Source organism: Misgurnus anguillicaudatus, chromosome 5 (genome assembly GCF_027580225.2).
Source record: "Misgurnus anguillicaudatus chromosome 5, ASM2758022v2, whole genome shotgun sequence".
Lineage (NCBI taxonomy): Eukaryota > Metazoa > Chordata > Actinopteri > Cypriniformes > Cobitidae > Misgurnus > Misgurnus anguillicaudatus.
Window position 1 is genome coordinate 19,859,078 of NC_073341.2, and position 25,132 is coordinate 19,884,209.

At 38.4% G+C, this 25,132-nt stretch overlaps 1 protein-coding gene across 2 annotated transcripts in view; it reads right to left on the reverse strand.

Moving 5' to 3' along the window:
- The window catches only part of ncor2 (nuclear receptor corepressor 2), a 115,543-nt gene that overhangs the window by 83,181 nt on the left and 7,230 nt on the right, over positions 1–25,132 (reverse strand). The gene's annotated exons all lie outside the window — the stretch shown is intronic.

Consider the following 25,132-nt stretch of genomic DNA (forward strand, 5'->3'; position numbering starts at 1 on the left):
AAAATAACACAACTCACAGTGACTAAAATGAATTTACATTAATGCCCTGAAGCGCAATAACAATAAAATGGCCATAATCCAATAAGCCACACAATGGTTTACAAACGCACAGTATACATTTTAAAACCTGACTATGCAGGATTAATTACTAACCTATGGTAGAGTTCAAAACATGTAGTAAGCAAATGAGCACACAAGGTTGTCTCAAATCTCAGTGTCAATTCTACCGGTGTCCTTAATAAACCCAGACCATTACTGAACAGTCAAAGTCTAGGGCACCAAAAAGGGCATTTAAGTGTCAAAGGTCTGATAGCTTCAACCAGATGTGATGTTTCCTATAAGTTCATCAACACTATTTCCACCACAACATAAACTGGAGACAGAAAACAGCTCCCGGTTCAAACACCAGGTGTTGAGAGGGCCAACCAAGCATGGGCGATTTCCAGCAGGCAGTGTTCATAAAAACAGGGATGTGCCTGGTATCGTACGTGACCTTGTTAGTCATATCAGAAGCAAACTGTCCTATCAGTATCTGAAGTTAAATAAACAAACAAAAAAAAAATCACAATTTACAGTGCTGTTCTTTGAATAAAGTAGATAGGTGATCTTACAAGAACCACCCAAACAGATGCTAGCCGTAGGGTTGCTTTGTACTATAAAGCTTGTGTTGACTTGCTTTGTTCAAATATACTTGGTGTTCCTGCAGCTCAGAACACTCAGATAGGCTACTGGTGAAATATCAGGCCACAGTCCATCAAAGTTTCATGAACAATGTGGTGGAAAGTACATCTGCTGGGAAATAGGTCTGGACAAACAGATTACGTTAAATACAAAGAAAATGAGTCTGGGGATCGTTTGATTTTGGTTCATTCACACATTCATTTTCATCCAAAGTTTTCCAGAATATGTGGGTGCATTTATCACACACATCCCCTAAGATCCTTTAAAGACACGTGACGTATTTAAAATCCTGCACTTGTTAGTTTTTACCGCAGCGTCTGAAGCAGGAGTGGGCGATATGACCAAAATCTCATGATTATGTCATGATAACGATATTTATCCCGGTAGGGTTTTCTTTTCCTTAATAAGGTTTTTATGTGATTAAAATCTTTAATTCCATAGAATTTTCATAATTCATAAGCATAATAAAGAGGACAAAAAACAAACAAAACTCAAGCTTACTGAAGATAAACAGTCAGTGATGAAATAAATATAAATATAAATATAAATATAAATATAAATATAAATATAAATATAAATATAAATATAAATATAAATATAAATATAAATATAAATATAAATATAAATATAAATATAAATATAAATATAAATATATCAATCAACTGTTTACATTCTTAAAACCTAAATTGGTGTGTTTATTAGGATACTCTTGAGGCATGTGCACATTTAAATAAAATAAAGCGGCAAATACTCATGAGTAGGGATGCATAACGATAAATCGCGATTAATCTATAGCAGAATAAAAGTTTTTGTTTACATCATATATGTGTGTGAACTGTGTATAATGATATGTATATATAAATATGCACACATGCATGTATAATTTTAAGAAAAAATATATATTATATATAAATTATATATAAATATACAAATGTATATACGTAAACATTTCTTAAATATATACATGCATGTGTGTGCATTTTAGGGTTGCCGCGGTGACGTAATTTTCCCACCGGTTAATCAGCGCGTCACAAACCCGGTGAAACCGGTGTCACCGTGTGGGAGGGGCTTATAAATGCGCATGCAGACGTGCACATTTTACTTTCACTTTTGAATTACGCAACTGTTTAAATGCAGTGATTGCGTACGCTGCGTTAAATTGCGTATGAATTTGCATGCAATGCGAGTGCAACAGCTGGTTTACTTAAGTGCTTGAGTCAATGTGCGTAGGTAATTCTCAAAGAACCAGCCAGTCCCAAGCAGAGCAACCGGCTACTTCTCCATAAAGCGCTGCTTGGATGATGGGTTTATTATTTTTCTTGATGATAAACACAACAACAAAACGATCTCGCTTATATTAAACATCATATATGTGTATTATAACAAAAACGAGTAAGCACGCGGGTTCTGCCTTCGTCTGGTCAGTCAGCTCGCCTCGCAAACTCTGACAGGAATAAATGAAATCTGACACCTGCTGCTCTGTGACGTGACGCGCGTTCAGCTCTGCTGAATTCAGGCACCAGACACATTCAGTTTGCTCTCTCTAACGAAACTAAATTATTAAATTACACGAAAATATCAAAACGACGGTGAAAGACGGTGTCGCGGTGGGCAAGTGATCTAACCGGTGAGAGGCTAAAGCACAGGTTATCACCGTTTCACCGACTATCGCGGCAAGCCTAGTGCATTTATCTATACAAAGTTATTATACACAGTTTACACACCCATATGATGTAAACAAAAACTTTTATTCTGCTATAGATTAATTGCGATTAATCGTTATGCAGCCCTACTCATGAGCTTAATGAGCAGCAGATGCGCAACTTGTGCACTTCTCTCACACAGAAACAGTGTGCACATAGCACTGTTGTTTGTGTTTCAATGGCTTAGAATCACTTGTTTTAAAACTGTAGTGTTTAAATACATGTACAAGCGTTACGTTTTCGTGAACATGTGCACAGCAACGTGATGTGGGCACGTAACCTTGATAGAGACGATAAAATGTCTACCAGTTGACACATTTCTAGCAGTTTATCATACCAACCGGTTTATCGCCTGCCTCTAGTCTGAAGTTTGCTCATTAACCGTGATTTCAATCCTGCAATTTTTTGTGTCGAAGACATGCCGGTCCTCACTACGGCACAACCCTTACGCCATTGTTTCTGCCTTTTGTTCACACAGGACGCGTTCTGAAATGCTACGGCAATGTTACCAGGTCCCCATTATGGAAGCGATCCTAGAACATTTATGGGACATGTTTGTGTTCACACAGAAGGGTCTCTGACAATTTTACAGTAGGTGCTGTGTAAATGGGGTATTAGACTGCTCAGTCATTGAGTTGACCAGACTAGTTGTTCCTAGTTGAAAATACAAATAAGTAGATACTAAAATGTGTCATTTTTTTACTTTCCTACCAAATGCCAAAAGTTATTCCATTATATTAGCCTGTTTTGGCAAAAAAGGTACTGTTTGGATGAACCTTAACATCTGTACACATTCTGTGTCGCCTGTGCCACCCCATGCGAGTGCCAGGTCTTGTTTCCCCATTGAATTGCACGTCTCTTGCAGTCTACAGTGAGCAGAGAAGCACATGCGGAGCTGGCAACCTGAAAACAGTGTTTTATGAAAAACAAAACAACAGAGGAACCAAAATACACAGGTCCTTGGAAACGCTGTTTAAGTAACTGAATAACCATTTACAATGACGGTACCTCTAGTTTATCTGAAACCACGATCAAACTCCAACTGAAATGTAAACAGAAACACTTCTCTGGATGAGCTTCCCCCTGTGGTTGCTGTATGTCACAAGATAAGACGTCAAGCTCAATGCAGGAATAAAACCCCTGCCATTTTTAGGGGCCCCCTTTGACATTAAAAAAGGGGCCAAAATACTATTCCTTCTCCTGCTACAAAAGAGGGGTACACTATGTTCTTTCCTCCTGTCTGTCACTGAATGATTTACACAGAGTAGATGGCTTTAACGTGTTATTGTGTGTGTGTGTGTGTGTGTGTGTGTGTGTGTGTGTGTGTGTGTGTGTGTGTGTGTGTGTGTGTGTGTGTGTGTGTGTGTGTGTGTGTGTGTGTGTGTGTGTGTGTGTGTGTGTGTGTGTGTGTGTGTGTGTGTGTGTGTGTGTGTGTGTGTGTGTGTTGGGGGAGGAGATTCAATAGTCTAGGAATGTTTGAAGCTCTGAAGAGGAACAAAACGTCTTTGTCATTCTGAAGGCTATCGACAGGCACGGTGTGGACTCACACATACACATGAACATACACGCAGTGACAAATTACTCACACACATCTCATAGAAAACTTACACAGGTATGTTATGCTTTTCCCTTAGATCTTAAGGGAACGTTTCAACATAACATCTATGTTATGCATGTGTGGCAAGCTAACTGTAAGGTTTCCAAACCCTTATGTGTGTGTTAGGGCACTTAAATATTCCTTTCGGTAGAATATTGTCTGTTGTCTAGTGTGCAAAAATAAACGTGTGACCTTTGAGTCACAATCATATTTTTGAAGTAGTGTGATACTAAACATATTTCCCAGTCATTTACAATCTTGAGGACATGCTGCAAGCCTAGTTGCCCAATCACTGATTTATACTACAGCTAAAAAAACAATTAAAAGGCCACCAAGACCCAGCTTTGAAGTATGACTTACTCGTGTGCCCGTTGACAGGCTGCACAGATGGGTCTGTGAAGTTTAGAAAAACTAAGATTTATTAAAAAAGGAAGACATTGGGTGCAAACCACACACATGTTTCCGGTTTGGATCTGCTGAAGCAATATGAACTGTGGATATTTGGAAAGTAAATCACCACTCTTCTCAGACATCATCCAGCTTTTGGAATGAAAAGCCACAACTTGTATGGTTGTGCTGAGAGAAAAGCAAATGAGATAATAAGAAAAATGAACGGAGGAAAAGAGACCAGGAACAGAAAGAGAGATGGTGTAAATATTAATCTTAAAAACTTCTGTGGAATGAGAAAGAAAAGAGATATCACTGTATGTTAGAAAGAGAGAGAGAGAGAGAGAGAGAAAGAGAGAGAGAGACAGAAGAGCTCAGACAGAAGGGGAAACACATGCCCTGGCACGGATACAGACACCCACAGGCAAGCTTTTGGCTGCCGGCCAAAAGTCCAAATGAACTCACTTACCCCTCTCCCTCTCTCTTTCTTTTCCTCCCTCTTTCAAATCACAGCCTCTGTCGTTCTCACTGGCTCTCAAGCCTTTCTTCTCCCTTTCTAGGAGTGGCTGGCTTTTATGAAATCTCTTTTTCTTTCATTCTGTCTTTCTCACCTTCCTCTTGCATTACATCTCTATTCCTACCTCTTGTTTTACAGATAAGCAAACAAACACACACCACTTGAAAATAATTTAACAAACAGAGTTATCTGTTTATTATTAAAAGGAACGATTTCCCAAAACGGAAAAAGTCTTTTTTCATTTCCACATGTTGTTGACTTTTGCTTTATCCAGTCGCAACAGATATTTTTGAAGACTGATTTTGTCTTATAAAGTCTTATATCTTATTAAAACGTATAAAATAAAAGTCTTATAAAGGATTAAAGCGCCACAGTCAAATTAATAAAAAGAAATACACCTTACAAGGTCAGGTGTCCATAAAACATGTCATACTGTAAGTGCTCAGAAACCTACTATAGTTTTGAGTAAGCAAAAGGTCAAAAGTTCTCACAAACAACGTCATTGATATCAAAACATTATGTTCTTTATTTTGGACACAAATGCAGGCGGACACAAGCAGGCAACCAAGACTGTTTACATAATTATGCAAACAAAAAATATTACATATTACCCTAAATACACGCAATGCCGCAACACGCAATAAAAGAAATAGCTTTTGTCCTAACCTGTTATGATGTGATGTTAATTTAAAGGAATATTCCATTTTCTTAAAAGAAAAATCCAGATAATTTACTCACCACCATGTCATCCAAAATGTTGATGTCTTTCTTTGTTCAGTCGAGAAGAAATTATGTTTTTTGAGGAAAAAATTGCAGGATTTTTCTCATTTTAATGGACTTTAATAGAGCCCAACATTTAGTACTTAACTCAACACAAGTTTTAAAGGACTATAAACGATCCCAAACGAGGCATAAGGGTCTTATCTAGTGAAACGATTGTCATTTTTGACAAGAAAAAAAAAAAATATCCACTTTTAAACCACAACTTCTTGTCTAGATCCGGTCGTGATGCGCCAGCGTGACCCCACGCAAGACGTCATGACGTCAAGTGGTCACAGAGGACGAACGCGAAACTCCGCCCAAGTGTTTACAAATGTGTTGAAAGAGGACCGTTCCTACGTTGTTGTGTGTCAACTGATACTAATTAATATCTTTGTGTCAGTTTATTGTTTACAATGGTCCGCAAATGTGCGCTTTATATATGTAACACGTGACCTCCCTACGTCACTACGCATTTACGTTAGGTCGCGCTGGACCGGATCTAGACGAGAAGTTGTGGCTTAAAAGTGGATTTTTCTTGTCAAAAACGACAATCGTTTCGCCAGACAAGACCCCAACGCCTCGCCCGGGATCACCTAGAGTCCCTTAAAACTCAGTTGAAAAAAACTGTTAAGTGTTGAGTTATTAATTGTTGGTGTCTATTAAAGTCCATTAAAATGAGAAAAATCCTGCAATGTTTTCCTCAAAAAACATAATTTCTTCTCCAATAAAAAATGTTAGTGTCACATATTTAAAAATAATAATTCAAAAGTCAAATATAATTGTATACATATACGACATGTTTTCACAAAAAAAGGCTCCCAACTTTTCTGCATTACCTGTAAACTGACAGCAAATTGTGCAAAATTATGCATCATTTCTTTCATTGTGTTTTACCCAAGTAAATGTCTGCTTCTAAGATGTTAAATAATATACATTGATGAAAATATATTTTAGTGACTGAGGGTGAAGTACTGGTCCGATCGTGCAAGTGACAATACTTTTTACTGGCCTTAACGTCTCTCACGCTTGCCCTGGGACACCGGGCAGTCCTTTATGTTGAGCTCTGTTGAAATGATTGCCCCACTCCATGATACTACTGTGTATCTGCTATCTCACATGCTGATGGTAAGAGAATCCAACCATGGTCAGTAATATTGCCCAGCACTTAATGTTCAACTAACTTGAACATCGTTCATTTGACGTTTTTTTATTTCTCTCGCAACGTGAAAAGCTTAAAGCCGGTTCTCTAATGTCTGTTTGAGAATGATTAATGCGTGATGGATGCAATATTTGAGGCCTGGCAGTTCACATTAGTGACGCAAAGAAAAGCATTAGCTGATGAGCTGCGATCAGGTCCCTCCTGCTGGCTCAGTAATGTCACAGACAGCATGAGGTGTGGTGGCCATGTGCATGTTATCATCCATCTGCATTACTGCCATGACTACTCCACAACAACTCCCATAATCCCAGCGCACAAAATGCCACTTCAATCAGCGCTGTTATTATCGCCTCTAATTTCTCACCTTCAGCGTTTAAGCTCGAATGTTGAGTCTGGGTTTCATTTTGAATCTGACACTCGCCGTGAAGCATGTTGTGTAATTAGCAGCACCACATTTAGGCAGACAGCATTTCTACAATTTAATTTCTATCCTCTGAGGCCAGGCTGTATATCACCCTTCGGGTGGAAAGAAACACACACACAGCACCTCACCCTCCTTACCCCCACAGCCGACAGCCTGGATGTTGGTGAATGATTCACTTCCAAATAAAGCAACTATTTAGGGCTTAAGGGCTCCTTATAGTTGTGCGCACTTCTGCGTTGTGGTCCGCGTCGCGTGCAATTACACATGTAGACCGCTAGTAAACCGTATCCACGCGTGTAACCCACAGTAGCAGTGCCCCCGCCAAAGAAGCAGCTTGGCCAGTAAACCCACAAACGAAGAAGCCACAGCAGCTTGTTGTGTGTGATTTGAGAAGACCAGCAGTGATGGAGGTAAACAGACAACGACGTCTGTTGCAATTTGAGTTAACCTCTCGACCCGCACTAATTCGTAGGCGGGATAACATCAGTTTTTTTAACGCTGTTAACAATATCTATATAGCCTACTGTCTACAAACATTAGTAACATTACCATTACTATATATCGTTTAAAAGGTCTACGGGTTTAGCATCAGTGTATGGTCTCTGTTTTGAGATACAGATGCTCTAGCATCATAAATGTAGTATTTTGTGACAGAAGTCCAGATGACAATATGCAACATATAAACGGGACTTCTTACCTATGTGTTGATATAACGATCGCGAGTCGAATCCAGTCCGTTTCAGTGAATAACCTATTAAAACCGTTTAATAGAATACATCCAGTGACCATTTATGTCCACAAATGCGTATAATCCATGAAATATATAGTTTGCTGTAGGGCTGCACGATTAATCGTTTTTAAACCGAAATCGCGATGTGAATGGATGCGATTTTTTAATCACAAGAGCTGCGATTATTTCGATTCAAAACTATCAAATATAACAATCATCTAGTACGCAGTTTTTGACAGTTCGCTTCATGCGCATTTTACGTTTGATGCAGTTTAAACCAATAGACTGCATTAACACTGAGGTGCTGACTACACGTCAAATAACATCATTTGGAAAACATGAGCGCGAGCAGCAGTTCAACTCCTCAACAAAGTGTACGGCCATATGATTTCCGCGATGCGGAAAACACGGACAGAATCGCGAAATGCATACAAATGGAATTAACTGCACAACGCGGAATGTCATGAAGTTGGCAGATTTTGGATTCAGTCATTTTAAAAACGCATTATAACTCATTAACCGGCAAATGAAAGGACAGAAATGCGCGAAAACATTTCCCTTTTGTGTAATGTTGGACTTAAAGTTTCTCGTCATGCATCGCAAACAATGACAAGCGCCTCATCAGACTATAAGCAGGTTTCATTAAAGCCCGGAACACAGCAGACGAAAGAGGTACATTATACTTTGTTGCACGCGCACATCTGCACCACTTTGAATATTTACAGGCACGAGGGTTCATGAAGCGCGCACACAGAGAGCAGTCAGCACACGCGTGATCACTAAACTTAAGTTTTCTTTCTTGTCTAAGTGAACATACACAGCTGGATGTTTATCAGTATATTGAAGCAGAGCAGTTTTAAAGCTGTCTTGTGTCTTAAAGTGACAGTAACCTGGTGCTTTCTGTGTCAGAAATGTTTATTACACACCAAAAATTTAAATCACTCCTTACTCTTAACTGAACAAGCTTCTGCAGCTCCACATTTAAAATCCTACAGTGAGGACTGTGCAGTGTTTTATTTGTATTTTTTGCTGATGTTAAATCATAGATTCTAATAACTAATATATTTACATTTATTACAGATGCCTGAAAAGTAAAACAAGATGAGTATAGTCTTATGATTAAAAGAAAAAACTAAACATTTGCTTGTCAGAAGCATTGTTGGAGTGACAGCCAAAATACATTGGCCTATATGTTATTTTAAATAAAACTTTCAATACATTTTTGTTAAATTGTATTTTAATGTTCTTAGATTTAAAAAAAAAAGTTTGTCTGCAGAAGAGCAAAGTCCTGCAGACAACTTGGTACAATTTTTAAGAGGTTTTAAATAAACAGTAGCACAGCATCTTTCTTTGGTGCTATTAAAACTAGAGCCCGACCGATATGCGTTTTTTCGGGCCGATGCCGATACAGATATTAGGGAGTAAAAAAAGACCGATAACGATATATCGGCCGATATTCTTTATGTGTACATTATAGTTCAGTATATATACTACAGTATATTATACTAAAGTACTGTACATAGAATACACTATATACTTTAACATAATATACTATGAATAAATACGATGCAATGCAAATGTGGTGATCACTCACAAATGTGGTGATCCAACACTTATATTGATGTGACAAAGATATGTACTATAGGCAAGAAGTTAACAATAAACTTTATTATCCAAAATTAGTTGGATATCAGTGCACTAAACAGTAAACTTGACTTATTATAAATAACTTTAAAACACAAAGAGAACAAAATACATAAAACGTGCATCATTTGCAGTTTTGACGAGAATAACGTTATAAAGAGAAACTTATGAAGTCATTGATTAATATTAGCTTTACAGTAAGTTGTGTACTTCACAAATTAGTTAGCCACTCACAGTTACGAAGACAATGCTTGACGGAGCACATACTAATGTACGCTATGTTTAATGTTGTGCACAACGTTTTTATAACACAAACCCAGGGTTCCGTGCAAACTTTAGACTTTAATAAAACTAATGCGTCTTCGCTCCGCCTCTTTTATTTAGCAAGGGTGTAGAGTTGCGCGAGCTTATTGAATCAATTGCTCTGAAATGAGCGTGTTAACTAACAACACAAGCAGCAGTAATCTCATATAGTGTTATATAAGTGCACGGCTGCGCGTAGTTTAAACGTGTCATTTCTCCGTCTCGCGTCATTTCTCCCGCTTGCGTTTTAACTCGCAAGTCGACAAAGAGACGGATTAAAAACACCACAAGTAAGCGGGAATGCGTCTCTCTTGTCCATTTATAATCCAATCGACCAAAGCGCGTCTTAATACCAGGTGTAAAAATGTTGTGAAGAAGACACTGCGTGACTGCAGCCACCTGAACTGAGAGACTGACTGACTGAAGTGAAGGGGGTGGGGGATTGGCTGGTGTCACTACAGTGAGTGATCTGGGTCGCCATTAGCAACCAGTATGGCGCACTCTGCTGGACAAACAAGTACTTACATCTTTCAAATGCATTTAATGTGTTCTGTAACAAGCGTTCATATCGGCGCATATCTGCGGCTTATACGCCGATACAGATATATCTGCGACATGCTCATATCGGCCGATAAAATCGGCAAAACGATAAATCGGTCGGGCTCTAATTAAAACCACCACAACAAACCTGGATGTAGGTCTTTTATTATATAATAATGAATCGCACTTTAAATCGCGAATCGCAATTTTGATCAGAAAAATCGCAATTAGATTTTTTTCTCCGAATCGTGCAGCCCTAGTTTGCTGTAGTTTACATCAGATTTCTCATGAACATCTTGTAATAAAATATAATATACAACCTGAGGACTATTTACATCGTAACACTATATATGAGATTACGCTTTTGGTTTCGCTAAACACATAAAACCCGGGGACAAACTTTGTTTTAAAAAGTAGGCAGGAGTATATTACATAACATCCAAACAGCGCTGTCAAAAATTATGACGTCATTTGACTTGCTCGTTCCTCCAATGACTTCATGGAAAATAATAAAAGAACGAACGTGTAGCCAATTAGATAACGAATCCAATGATCTTTGTATGACGCTTTAGGGCTGGGAATACGATTGATATGTGCGTCTCTTCAGTAAAGCAGTTTCCTTGATTAGTAGTAAATCCCCATCACCTGTTTTCAGATAGAACTGCATTTACTGCACAGAGCCGTAGTTCACTCACAAGCTGGGCCATAGCGCATTAATTATCGCAGGCGATATGTCCTCGATAATTAATGTGAAATTTCCCCGATTGTCAGCCAACTACGGCTCCTTGCAGCAAACGCCGCTCCAACTAAAAGCAGCCGATGCCGATTTACTACTAATCAAGGAACTGGCTTTACTGAAGAGACGCACATGACAATCCCCCGATATATATCGCCCAGCCCTATGACGCTTTATTTCCTGGTGTGGAAACTGCATTTTAAATGCTAACATAAGAATAAACAAGAAGAACGAATGTTTATGCATGTAAACAAAAGACACACTTCCATATTTTATTATTCTGTATGTCGGACTGGTTGTCTGTCATGGTATTAGAGTACTATCAATGCTTACACCCATATACACATGTTTTATTTCTCTCAACAAGTATTGTTTCGAAATAGTGAAAATTTGTATCTTGGTATAAGCACATTTTATACTATTGCCTCCCTATGACACATCACTTTTATTGTAAATGTAACCATAGAAACCATTCAATCAAAATATAAAAATGACTAAGCACAACAGGATTTTCTACATTTATTCACTCTTCAAAAAATCATACCAAACAAAAGAAGCTTTTAGGTTTTCAAGCTTTGTTTTGCATTGATTAGGACGCACTCACATTATCCAAACCAAATCGCGCCCGGGTGCGTTTGACCCCCAAAGCCTGGTTCGTTTGCAGAGGTGGGCTGGAGCGCGGTTGACTTGGGCTCGAGATTCAAAGGGAGAGAAGTCAATTGTGTGACCGCTCACATTCAACCCAACTTTCTGATGCATGCAGCAGGGTTACGTAAATGTTACGAACTGCACACGCGACAAAACAACTAAACAATATGATGGCTGTGTGTAATCGTGCCCCAAACAACTCCGAATAAAAAACACAAACTTAACATTACGTTGCGTTCCAGTGTTAAGAGAGCACTTTACTTCCGCTTTGTTCAAAACAATCGCATCCTAATGGAGAAAGCGCGCCCGGGCTCGAAAACAATAAAAGTACAGTGTGAGTGCGTGCTTCTGGGGGAGTAGGGAGGTGGACAATCGCGCTGGGGCATGGTTTGGTTTGGATAATGTATGTGCGCCCTTATAGAGTACAGGCTTTGTTTAAGATGCTCACATAAACATGCCAGCTGTTTGACCTTTACCTTCATTCTTGTTCATAAACAAAGCTTTTAATATCACCACTGCTTACATGCGCTTAGTGACTGCATACAGTGGGCATGCCCAGTGTGTATGTGCATGTGTGTACAAGAAAGACTGTATTTCCCCCTTTCAGTGCCCTTTTCTCTTCTCTGTACCAACCCCCTCTCTCCCCTTTCCTCTCTTCTTCAACTCTCATCTGACCTTTCCATTGTTCTTTCAGCCAGAGGCCCCTTGCAGGTTATTTGGGGTCACAGTCCAGGGCAGCTGTCTGACCTCTGTGACGGGCCATGAATAAAAACACCCTTTCATACACAGACAGTCAATGCTCTCTTTACTGTCCACATTCCAACTAGTGTTTTATTATTGCCCGGTAGTCCATATTTATTTACAAATGTGGATCTGAAGTCTAGTCAAATGCTTGCAGCTCAAAATTACATTTAGAGCGATTAACGCTTATCATAACCTTCTTTAAGTCCTATAATCATCCGTCTGCCTTGCGACACTCGCTGATAAACCACACGATAACTCATGTTTAAAAGGAGTTTCTGAATAAATGCCAAATGGAAAAAAGCCAAGAAAATGTAAGTAGAGGTTGTCAGGGTTTAAAATATGTTTAAGAGAAAGTGAGAGAGAAACAAAACACGGCCAACGCTTAAATGCCCTGGAAAAACCACTGCGTGTTCACAAGCTGTCCTGATTTCTGAAACTACTCAGTCCAAACCGCAGCAAACACCATCCCTTCCTGTTTCGGTGTCTAACACTGACCGCACATTTACAAGAGCGCTGACTTTCAAACCAACATCCTGATGCACCATTTCCACTTCTCTTTCAAATATAGACATCTCACCCATCCTCCAAACATACCATCAAAGACACGACTCCAACCCACCTGTACATCAACGCCCAGTCTGTTTATAACCCTCATGTTGTTTCAATAGAAACCAACATGACCACACAGAAATAGCACGTGTGAACATAAGCAGAGGGTAAACAAATAAATCTTAATAACTAATTTAAATAAAACCGGTCTATAAAAGGAGAACTACAGTTACTGTGTGTCCATAAGTGCATGCTCACATTATCCCAACCAAACCGCACAGAGTGTGTTTGATCCCCAAAGCCTGGTTCATTTTACTAGTGTTTACTATCGCTCTTTACCGTGCCCAGGTGCGGTTTGGTTAATCGCGCTCGGGCACGGTTCAGTTAGGTTAATCCTAAAGTGATTGCGCCCTAAGTCAAATCCATGCAACCACGTAGTAGTTACCCAGCAATAGCAAGAACACATCAGACTTATCAGTAATAATGTAGAAGATAATCAAAACTAATCATCTCTGTCTCTATTGGCAATCCATGTGTGCATATCTGTGCGTGTTGAGAAAGACATACCACAACCGTAACACAAAGTCACGTAATAAACCACAAGGCGCTTCCATGTAACTCTACTAGCAGGGCGCACGCAACATGCTTAAAGTCCCCCTGTAGTAAGGGTGGCACGGTTCATGAAAAAAATCTGAACCGTTCGGTTCGCTTGTCTCGGTTCGGAGTGCGTGTGCGTCGCACGGTTCAACGGTTCATGGAAATGTAGCCTCATGCCCTGTATGTGACCTCAAATAGCGTGTTTCCCGTTCGGGCGAAAGAAGAGATGACTGGTTTGGAGTGTAGTACTGCAGGTTATGTTACGTGTAGAAATGGCAAGTGGGAGAGAAAAGGAAGTCTGTCCGGAGTTGGAGGATGCGCCAGCGTCGTATAAGTTTTTATGGAGAATATACCCAGCAATGGTGTTAAATGATGAATTTGCACATCTTGGTTTATCTTGAAAGCATATTTAAAACACCACATAGACAAATAGATGGTTTCCCCAGTAACAACATAAACAAGCAGCTTTCGTGGTCAATACGCAAATTCCGGTAAACTCTGCTATGACAAAGTCCTTTTAAAGTAGTTTATTTATATAACAACAAGCAAAAAAACATGTAGATTACCTAGGAAACTAAAACATTTGTTATTTTCAACAAGGTATTTGTTTAAGAGTTCAGTTTAGCAACTAGTCAGACCATTAAAAAAACTGAAAACGGAAGTAAAGTTTCAACCAGACGCGTAATCGCTTCACCGCACGTGCGTCCGATGAAACCATCTATAAACAATAAAAACTTGATTAAGATAACACAGGATGTAGATTACAACAAAAACATTGTAGTAGGAGTGTTGCAAAAACAACAGCTGGTGAGAACACCTGCAGATGACTGTAATGCATCCATTTGTGACATGTAACACAAACATGTAAACAGATTGAGGTGAGTGTGTGAAGTGAGTGGTCATGCTGCCCACAAAAACCACATAAATACAACACATTCTCAAACAATATTATGTGTAGATTAAAAGCCACACAATAAAAACAGCTCTGTGCAAACACCATCATGCACACATCACAATTTCACACAAGACAAATAACACATCAGGTGTGTATGTCTGTGCATGTAATGTGGGACTGATAAACATCTTCACCCGTTTCCTCACCAAAACAGACAGACAGTTAGCATATCACCAGTAGTCTCTTTTCTGGCATTCAAAACTGCTACAAACCCCAAACACACTCCCACAATCTGCGGGTAGAGCTACGCTTTGTCTGCCAAAGCTACTTCAGACAGCCATTTTTCAGCAGCGGTCGAGGAGAAAATGAGATTCCCTCATCAATAACCTGCAAGCTTCTATTTAACAGCCTAGAAATTCCTCCTGAGCCAACAATTTAAATCCTTCAAAGTCTGGAGAGAGAAAGAGAGAAAGAGAGAGAGACTAGAGAGACACATTACAGTAATGTTATGAGCAGATATTAGAGAAAGGCTAGAAAGACAGGGCTCTAGAATGGAGAAGATCTAAGTTGGCCATAAATTGGTAATTTTCTTTAAGCGTTTTTGTCTCCAAGGCAGTCTTCTTTTGTGGAAAGATTAAACACAGGGTTACGGCTGCCGAGGGTAACTCTCAAGAGCTCATAATCTCTCTACCTCTGCTTTTATCCTCACTCAACCTCTGCATGAGTCTTAATGAGCATCCGTGTCAATGCACTTGCTGTCATCCTTTTCGTCATTTGCTGTATTTTAGACAACATCTAATAAGCGTTTATTGCAAAATCAGACTCCACAGGATATAAATGAGAGCTGGATTAGATGAAATAAAATTATGTTTCTCCTAAAGGATGTTTAATGGGATGTGATCATTTAACACTTGAGGAGTTCAGATGCAAAACACTCTGAGTGCATCTGAGCATTTTTATCATGCTTTTACGTTTAGATTCAGTAATTTCACTTTAATAGCAATAAAAAGGTTATTCGTAAGAAATTAATTACAAAGTAACTGCAAAAACCTACACTTTAAAAAAAACAAGACAGATAAGAGTTGCAAAATCACTAAAGATGCAACTAGAAATAGGGCTGTAACGATTTATCGTGCAAATGCGCGTTTTCTCAATGAATGAATTCGAATGAATCACAGTGAAATGCCGCCACACCCAAAAGCCAGGGGGCGCTCTCGTGCAAAAACACCCTTTGTGCCACAGAAGTAGTAGTATTACAAACACTATTTCAGGAAATGTCTACAGGAATATGTATATCGCCGTTCTTCAGATTGTTTCAGGTATTTTCATGATAATAAAGAATATTTTAAATGATTTTGTTAAACGAGTGTTGTTTTTTTAAAATGCAATTTATACACGACTCAGACTCGTATTGATTTTAGATTGATAATGGACTTCTTACAGTCCAAAACGCCATAGTACACGCACAAGCTGCGCATGAAACACAGAATCGCGATGCAGCGATGCCATTTCGATTTTAGACAGGTCTTTTTAATGGGACATGCCATATATCGTTACCGCCCTAACTAGAAACATAGCAAATAATGAAAGTCTGAATGTAAAAATGAAGAAACTGAACTGTCTAGTTCAGTTTCAATAGGAGACATGGAGGAAAGCATCAAAATGCATTCAATTTTATAGATGGAGCACGTTGTCATTAATGCAACTCATCTTACATGTACTTAAGGCGCTTTGCTAAAAAATCTACCTGGCATTTAGCGGATTCAAACCAGTATTTCTGAATGGCCTGAGGCTGTGATTAAGTGCATTTGAAGTGAATGTATTTGATGAACAATAGGGATGCTCCGATCGATCCGCCGATAATGCTTGCTATGCTTCTCAATGAATTACGGCCAAATGCCGCTACCTCCAAAAGCCAGGGGGCGCTCTCGTGCAGAAACTCAGAATGTGCTGTAGACGAAGAACAATACACATGCAGCTATGATGATGACACGCAGCTCCAGGAAATGTATTAAGGATATTTTTATATTAGGGATGCACGATATATAGGCCGACATATCGTTATCGGCCGATAACTGCTTATTTTTAATATTATCGGTTATCGGTCTGATAGCAAAATTAGGCCGATAAATGAAAGCCAATAAATTATGGATTATTTTGCTTTGTTGAACCACTTCACTTGCTCATTGCTGGCCATGTGGAGTTTTGATTGGTGCTTTCTGTGACATAGCACGAAGATGACACATGTTGCGGGCTTAAGAAGAGTATGCTAGTCTAGCGCAAAGACAAGATGTCCGCGATCTGCGAGTTTTTCATTGTGAAAATAATATGAATATTTATCGGTCTATAGATATCGGTTATTAGCCCCCAAATTTAAAGAGTTATCGGTTATCGGTATCGGCCAAAATTTTCATATCGGTGCATCCCTAATTTATATTGCTGTTCTTCAAATCTTTTCAGGTATTTTCACGATAATAAAGGATATGTTTAATAATTATGTTTGACGAGTGCTGCTTTTTCAAATGCATGTTACAAACGACTCAAACTAACAGTGATTTTAGATCGATAAGGACTTACTGATCAAAAGCCATAGTACATGAAATAGCTGTGAATAAGATCGGCTGTCCGATTCAGAATAGTGATCAGCCACTTATTTTTAGTGGAGATCGGCATTGATCGGAGCATCCCTAATGAACAATGATGGAGGTGGCGTTTAGTGGCTTTTGCATCTGAGCTCCTCACTTCTTTATTAACTCTACATCAGTGAGCTTGTTTCACCGTAAAGAATGGTGCCGAGGTAGGGGTATCTCAGGTCAATGGAAGAAATGTGCAAATGTTTGTCCTTAATAAGGTAGGGAAAGAATAGCATGTTCCCTCCTGCAGGAGAGCTCAGTTGAAGCTGATGGATGAAAGTAAAAAGCTTAATCTCAGTACTGAATTTAAAATGATCAGAACATTAGGGAGAAAGAACGAGAGATCAAGAAAGACACAGCAACAGACATAAACAGTTAAAGTAGGTAAAAGAAAAATGTAAGATGAAATTTCAAGAGGTGTGAAATACGGAGAGATAACATTAATTGATGTAAAGAGAGAAGCTCGTACTGTTTATACAGGTACACCCAAAGAACCCTCCAGCATTCCATTTGCACGCCATCATCAAGGCTTAACATAACTAACAATGCCTGAATAGCGCTGACATCCGTATCTAACACATACTTCTGAGACTTCACAAAGCCCTTAACTGTAAACACTTACGCATTTCCCGAATATCCCATCACTCTCTGTAAACGCTGTACAGAAGAATCACTTCTGCTGATTGTAGATAAACATATACCACTGATAGAAAGCACAGCTACTCTTCCAGTAAAGTCTTGGGCACTCTTCCACATGAGTCAATACTCTATTATGCAGCCAGGAGGAACTAGCTTACGCACAAACAACATACCAAACTCGTCATTTGACCAACTACCATACGAAATCCATCAACTGGTGTGGTGCTAATGTCCAGCTGCAACAGTTAATACTACAAGAAAAACAACTACATTTATATTTTAATTGGTTTAAACTTGTTCCCCCCGGGGGTTGTAAGCAACAAAAACAACCCTGTGGAGTATTCTTGCTGAAGGAATCAGGAATTTAATTCATCACAGCTAAAGAATGACCACACAAAGGTTTTACGGAATGAGCAAAGACACTTAAAATCCAATACCTCTGCAGCTCTTATAGCTCTAAATGGGCCAACCATCCTACAGTGCATGCCTGTTATGAAAACAATAGGACATTGGAAGTGTCAGGGGGGTTTTATCATTAGGAAAGTTTCTCTCTTTCCTGGTCGGAATACTTTCCCTATGGGCTTGACATTACCATGCGATTACAGTGACTCAATCAAGCAAATCTGATCATCTTCCATTGTGTTTACAGTTCTTCCCATCAAGTATCTAGATAACTGATCACATCTTTTCCCTTGCAATACTTATGTCTTATGTAATCTGTCATGATGCAAATCAAACCTTTATGTCAAATGCTACGGTTTCTTTTAAAATTCTTTGGCAATCAAAATAATGAGCATTTTATGCATTTAAAAAAGACAGCAAATAATAATGCAGATGGTTTTGATAAAATACTAGTATTTAGAAAGCAATCCATCTAAGGTCTGGACCAATCTTGCTGAATGTCACGACTAGTGCTGCACGATATTTGATGTGAAATGCGATAAGCAATAATTTGCTAGCTGGATTTATGAAGAATAAGCTGTATGATAATGCTTTAGGTTTGTAAAATCAATTCAGGTTTAAAAACTGAAAATGATATAACAAACATGCACATTTTACATTATTTCTGATCGTTCATGATCTTGCACACATTATAGCAAAAACAAGCACTCATTCATGTATCAGTCTCTTTGCTAAAGCTTTTATTATATACATAATCTCTGGAAGTATTAAAAGTATTCAGTTGTTGCCAATTATTGCAATGTGCATATTGCCATATTTACCCCTGTGATCTTTTGCCGGTTTCAATATATTGTGTAGCCCTAGTCAGGACTGTTAACAGGAAATCTCTAAAATGCTTCCTTCGCAAGCAGCATTTCATGGCAAGAAGGTATAAAGATACGAAAACAATGTTTGCTTTACTGTCTGACTCCTGAGGTACCCTTCATCGTCTTGTCCCCAATTCTATATATGTGTGTGTGTGTGTGTGTGTGTGTGTGTGTGTGTGTGTGTGTGTGTGTGTGTGTGTGTGTGTGTGTGTGTGTGTGTGTGTGTGTGTGTGTGTGTGTGTGTGTGTGTGTGTGTGTGTGTGTGTGTGTGTGTGTGTGTGTGTGATTGGTCAAGCCTGTTTAAGCTACAAAAAAATGGCAGCAAAGAAAAGTAGCTGGTTCAAACATTTTTTTTAAATAGGTATATTTTCACTTTTAACACCTTTTGATTGCATTTTTAACGAGAAATTAGTTTCCAAATATGGGAGTAGTTATCACAAAGATACGAGGCAGCGAGGCAACTAAGGTAAATTCACATGATAAGCGATTTTTGTCGCAGTGTTTCGCTCATCTCTTTCAACAAGGTTGTTGGGGGCGTTTCTAATGGCGTGAACTCCACTGCTTCACTCTCATTGGTAGTCGCTCCAAAAAGTCGCTCATCATTTGCATAAAGTTAAACTTTTCTCAACTTTGTTGCGCGACTGGACACAGCCCATCTGGTCGCCATCAGTCACTATCACTTGTGTCAGGCCATTGTGTCAATTTCATATCATGATTATAGTGACCAAAGTTATCACGGTTATCAATATTATCATGGTTTTCTTAAATTGAGATGGAAATGTTCAAAAAGAACTGATACACACACTGAAAACATTTTAAATAAGACCTACCTGCTAAAAAACATTTTTTAACAAAACACTGTTAACTTTTTTAATAACACTTTAAATGTGTGTTAGGAGGACTATCTCTACATTGCATTTAGGGCTGTCACCATTACTCCATTCTTTTTGAGGAGTTAAAAAAAATCCTTGAGTACATGCCGAGTACTCCTTATAGCGGAATAGCGGAGATGCGGTTTTGATGAAATAAACTAGAAAATGACAACATTATCAGAAGCATCTCGCTCTCGTAAGATTTATAAAAACACACTTGAGAAGAAATGCGCAACAACTCAAAAAGACTTGTTTCTAAGACCATAATGCCAATTTGGCGCTTTGTTTTCCGAAGCTCGTGGAGGCGTGGCGCAGCATACACAGTTATTAACTTATGTGCGATCTACCGGCATTACATTTGCGATCGACTGGTCGTATTGGACACCCTGCATTAAATGAACATTAACATGTAGCCCTGAGATGTGTGAACCTGTTTCAATGAACAGTACCTTAAATAAGAACATCAAATGCACACATAAGCAACGCATTAAAACACAGTGCACCTGTTACTGCCTTCCGCCATGTCTTCTCATGCAAAAACTAATGTTGCATGCGCGCGCCTGCGTCAAGCTGATTCTGGCTGGACAGGATTTATCGCGAGTTTTCAAAATCACGGTAATCAAACACGGTTGTAATGATAATTACATTTTAAACGATAATACTAACCGTCAGGACATTTTATCATGGTTAATAGTGAAACCGGTAATCGTCCCATCCCTAGTGTCACGAGCTTCCATTAAAATGAATGAGATCGCGTCACTCTGCTAGTCGCTGCTAGCTGAATGCAGCTTTAGGTTTCGGACGGACGCAGAGCTAAATTATTTTCAACAGGGCAGATAATACATTGTCACAATATGTGCACTTATGCAAAGACATCCCAATGCTCATTTTTACATCCAACATAACTTGAATAGGGTAGCAAGACATTAAAATGATTAAAAAAACACAATATGGATTTTGCAATGGTTTGTAATAACTGAATGGTTTTAATCATTCGAAAACGTATGTACAGTCAAGCTTTGAGGTTGATGAATATAGCAGAGAGACTGGTGGGACAGAGATAGAGAGAGAGTAATGCTTTTAGCAAAAAGAATGTGAAATGTATGTTAAATATACAGCTTTATTATAATTAAAATGATTTTACGAACCTAAAGCATTATCATATTTCCTACTGAATATCTCATTGTTTAGCAAGTTCGCACTTGCCAGTTTAATACAATGCAACCCTAGACCTGAGCAGAGAAAGATGATCTTATGATCTTGGACAAATAGTAAGTGGCTTATAGCAAGAAGGTGCTGTCTGTTTCTATTCCATCTTCACACACATCTGTCAATTTCACCAGTCCCTACACATACACAGCTGCTGAAACCGGTATGCTTTGCGGTGCAAAAGCTGTCCGCCCCTCACATCCTGTTTCATAAGCAGTTGCTTGTTTCATAATGGACCAGAGTAGAAACTCCGAGACAGGGAGAGAGAGAAAAAGAGGGAGTGTGTCACAAATATACTGCATATAACTCCCTCAAAAGTCGCATCTGCTGCAAAGAAATATGGTCTGTAAAGAACTGAAAGAACCAAATAAGATAATAATCAGCCCACACACAAAGCCTTAATTCGGATATGAAATTCAGGTTAAAGTGTAATGAGGTTGCCGTGACCGCTTGGAGAATCAAGAAAACAGCGGACCTAAACTCAAATCACAGATATTAAAAAAAATCTATATAATAAGCAGAAAGTGCAAAATATTTGTTTAATATGAATAGCGTAAGAAGTAAACTTTGATTTAGGCAAGCTACAAATTATCTGTGTTTTACTCAGTAAAGATATAATACTTGACATAAAACGATGAACAAATATATATTTTAACACAACAATATACTTCAGTGGTAGAACATCAATTATGCATTATTACAAAAACAAAACACAAGCTAGCCTCTGAGATTACTCAAAAGATTTCATTAATCTTTTTGTCTTCATGCATGATTTTATAATACATACTTAACAATATGAATACCCTCATTAGAATATTTACGTTGTTAATAGTTGTGCTTATTCATTCATTGCCTTTGTGCTGTTTTGATAATAACACATCAAGCTGTTAAACAACACAAATGATAAATAAATCTTGCAGAATTGCTGATGTCAAGTGTGTGATAATGACCATTAGAAGAAGACTAATTTAAAACATTATGATTCATAACTATGCTTCTACATTGAGCAAACAACACTGACAGACAAGGCAAAATATTGAATGAAGTGCAGAGACATCTTTAAAAAGGCATTACAAAATCAATATTTTCTGCAAACTGCTCATTTAAATTTATTTGCAATGTTGCAACTGCGAGACAGCATTGACCGTTCAATTTCTGCTGTTCTTCAATATCCACAGCCGCATTTGTATCTGTAGGTTTATTGAATGATATGAATGCACAGGGCATGTGCGTCTCAGCAGAAAACACAAAAACTACTATACTATCATTCAATATTACATCTTAAATTTAAATGCGTGCTGTACTTGACAACCAGTGTCAAACACACTCAAATGAACACATACAAACATGCAAATCGACATTTTTGTTCCTTTGCTCTGACTTCTCTGCAGGTTCCTAAAATTGTCCATGAAGTTGCAGCTGCTATGAATTACGGATGTGCATTAATGGTCGAATATTCGAACATTTGATCTGCAATAACTATTCGAAAAGAATAAACAAGTTCAAATTCCAATGTTTGTTGGGCTAATCACTTCACCTGGGGCCGGATTCACGAAAACATTCTTAAGACAAAAAATAAGAAAGTTCTTAAGAAAAATTATAAGAAGTGCGTAAGAATGTTCCTAAGTGGAATTCTCAAACATTTCTTAAGAAGTTCTCAATTTTTTTCTTAAGAATATCTTAAATTTGTGTCTTAAGAATAAAATGACAAGCTTTTAAATGAATTAAGATACCCTGCTAATGAGGTAACAATACACTTATCCATTACTATTTTGGCTACCTTGCGATCATTAACGCGATACAAACGAGTGATGCATTAGGACAATTACAGGATGTTATTCGCTGTTGTAACAGAGGCCAGCTAGTCTTTAAGGCGGTGCGGTGCGTATAATTCCATAATGTCCCAATCGGTCCGTCATGCGGGTCGAGCGCTCCGGGTGTGCCTGCTTCACTCTCCGTGCCCACGGCTTCGTCTCCCGCGACCCGCGCTCACGCGTCAAGAGACGGACGTAGAGGGTGAAGCGTGCCCGCGGTTTCGGAGCCCTCAACTCACATGACGGAGCGATTACCGGTTCGCCTCCCGCTTAGAGCGACTTTTAGCTGTTAAGTAATTTCACAATGAATGTAGGCTATTACGGAGGAAGTTAAATGTTTGCTAACATTATCACTAATACTTATTTGTGTTTCATATACTGAATAGCCATTAAACTTCATTATTGTGGAATTCCTCTTTAAACTAATCTATGTGAAGTAAACTGATTAAATTGCTATTTCAGACTACAAACAACATGTCATATTTAAAACAATCACATTAACTTATAAAACATCTTACATTTTGAGATTTAAGACTACTGTAAGGTTATCCTAACTTTAAGATGTTATTTAAGACAGTTTATTTTTCGAGAATTGGAATTCTTCTTAAGTTTTTTCTTAAGAACATACTTAAGGAAAAAAATAAGAACTATCTTAAGAAGCTTTTTTGAGAATACAAAATATTCTTAACTTTTTTCTTAAGCTTGAATTTAAGATAAAAATGGCAGTTAAGAAGATTTTTCTTCTTAAGAATGTTTTGTGAATCCGGCCCCTGTAATGTCTTTTACAGACTTTAAACGTACAATATACATGCAAATTACTTTGTATGCATTTCTGATTGTTTTGGCAATTCAAATCACAGAATAATTGAAGTATTTACAGTTTTAACAATACCGGGTTGTCTGCTTTTGTCCACCGGCTCACATGTTATTTATATGTGCTCCGCATTACCACATCATGAGAGATTTGTTAGCTGCCTGTTATATAGTCTACTTTATTTTAATACAGAGCTAAACAAGACAGATACAGAGAATGAAACAAAACTGAGAACATTCATTATATGCAGTGCTCTGTGGAAAATTAATCGGATAACTAGATGGCTGTTTAACAACAAACAGTAGCTAAGTTTTCATCCAAACAAAACAAATGGGTGCAAATGCATTTGCTATTTAAACAACAAGGTGATGAACGTGAAAATGCGCGCATCGTCAGGAGTTCATGACAATGTATCGTCGTATTGATATTTTGAACACAGCACTAGCAGTGAATATACTGTATGAGTGTCCAACTGTGCGTTCCTATGATGCAACCCAACGCTCTTGACATCTATTTACCAGCCTGTATAACTCGTATACTGTATTTTTCGGACTATAAGTCAAGCTTTTTTCCATAGTTTGACTGGTCTTGCGACTTATAGTCAGGTGCGACTTATATATAAAAATTAATTCATATTGAATAACATGAACCACGAGAAAACATTACCGTCTACAGCCGCGAGAGGGTGCTGTATGCTGCTCCTTCATTTTCATGATTAAGTGATGTTGAATGAGTTCGGGAGCTTGGTGAACTTGATTCTCGTTGGCTTATGTTATGTTAATTTAGCCTTTTCAGCCTCCCAGGTATGTTCTCTATGCTATTGTTTACGTTAGCTAAATAACTATATAACTGTTAATGTGTTACATTAACATGCACGTACACCTCTTCGGCTTGCTGTTCTGTGTGATATTGTTTAGTTGAGTAACTTGCCTTTCCAGATTAAATGTCTGTTCTTGGGCTTGGATTTTGTGAAATAATTTTCTAAATCAATGCGACTTATAGTCCTGTGCGACATATATATATTTTTCCTCTTCATTGTGCATTTTTTGACTTACACTCCCGAGCGACTTATAGTCTGGAAAATACGGTATGTTCCTCAGACATGAGGGCTCATGAAGCGTTCATTCACACTGCCAATGATTTGCCGGAATCTGTGTGTGCGTATTATAAGCTTATTTGAGCATGTGAAACGCTATTCTTTTAGGCTGCTGAATGATCTCAGCTTCAGCGTGTAGCTCCCTGATCTCTACTTCAGTCCAGTTTGCTG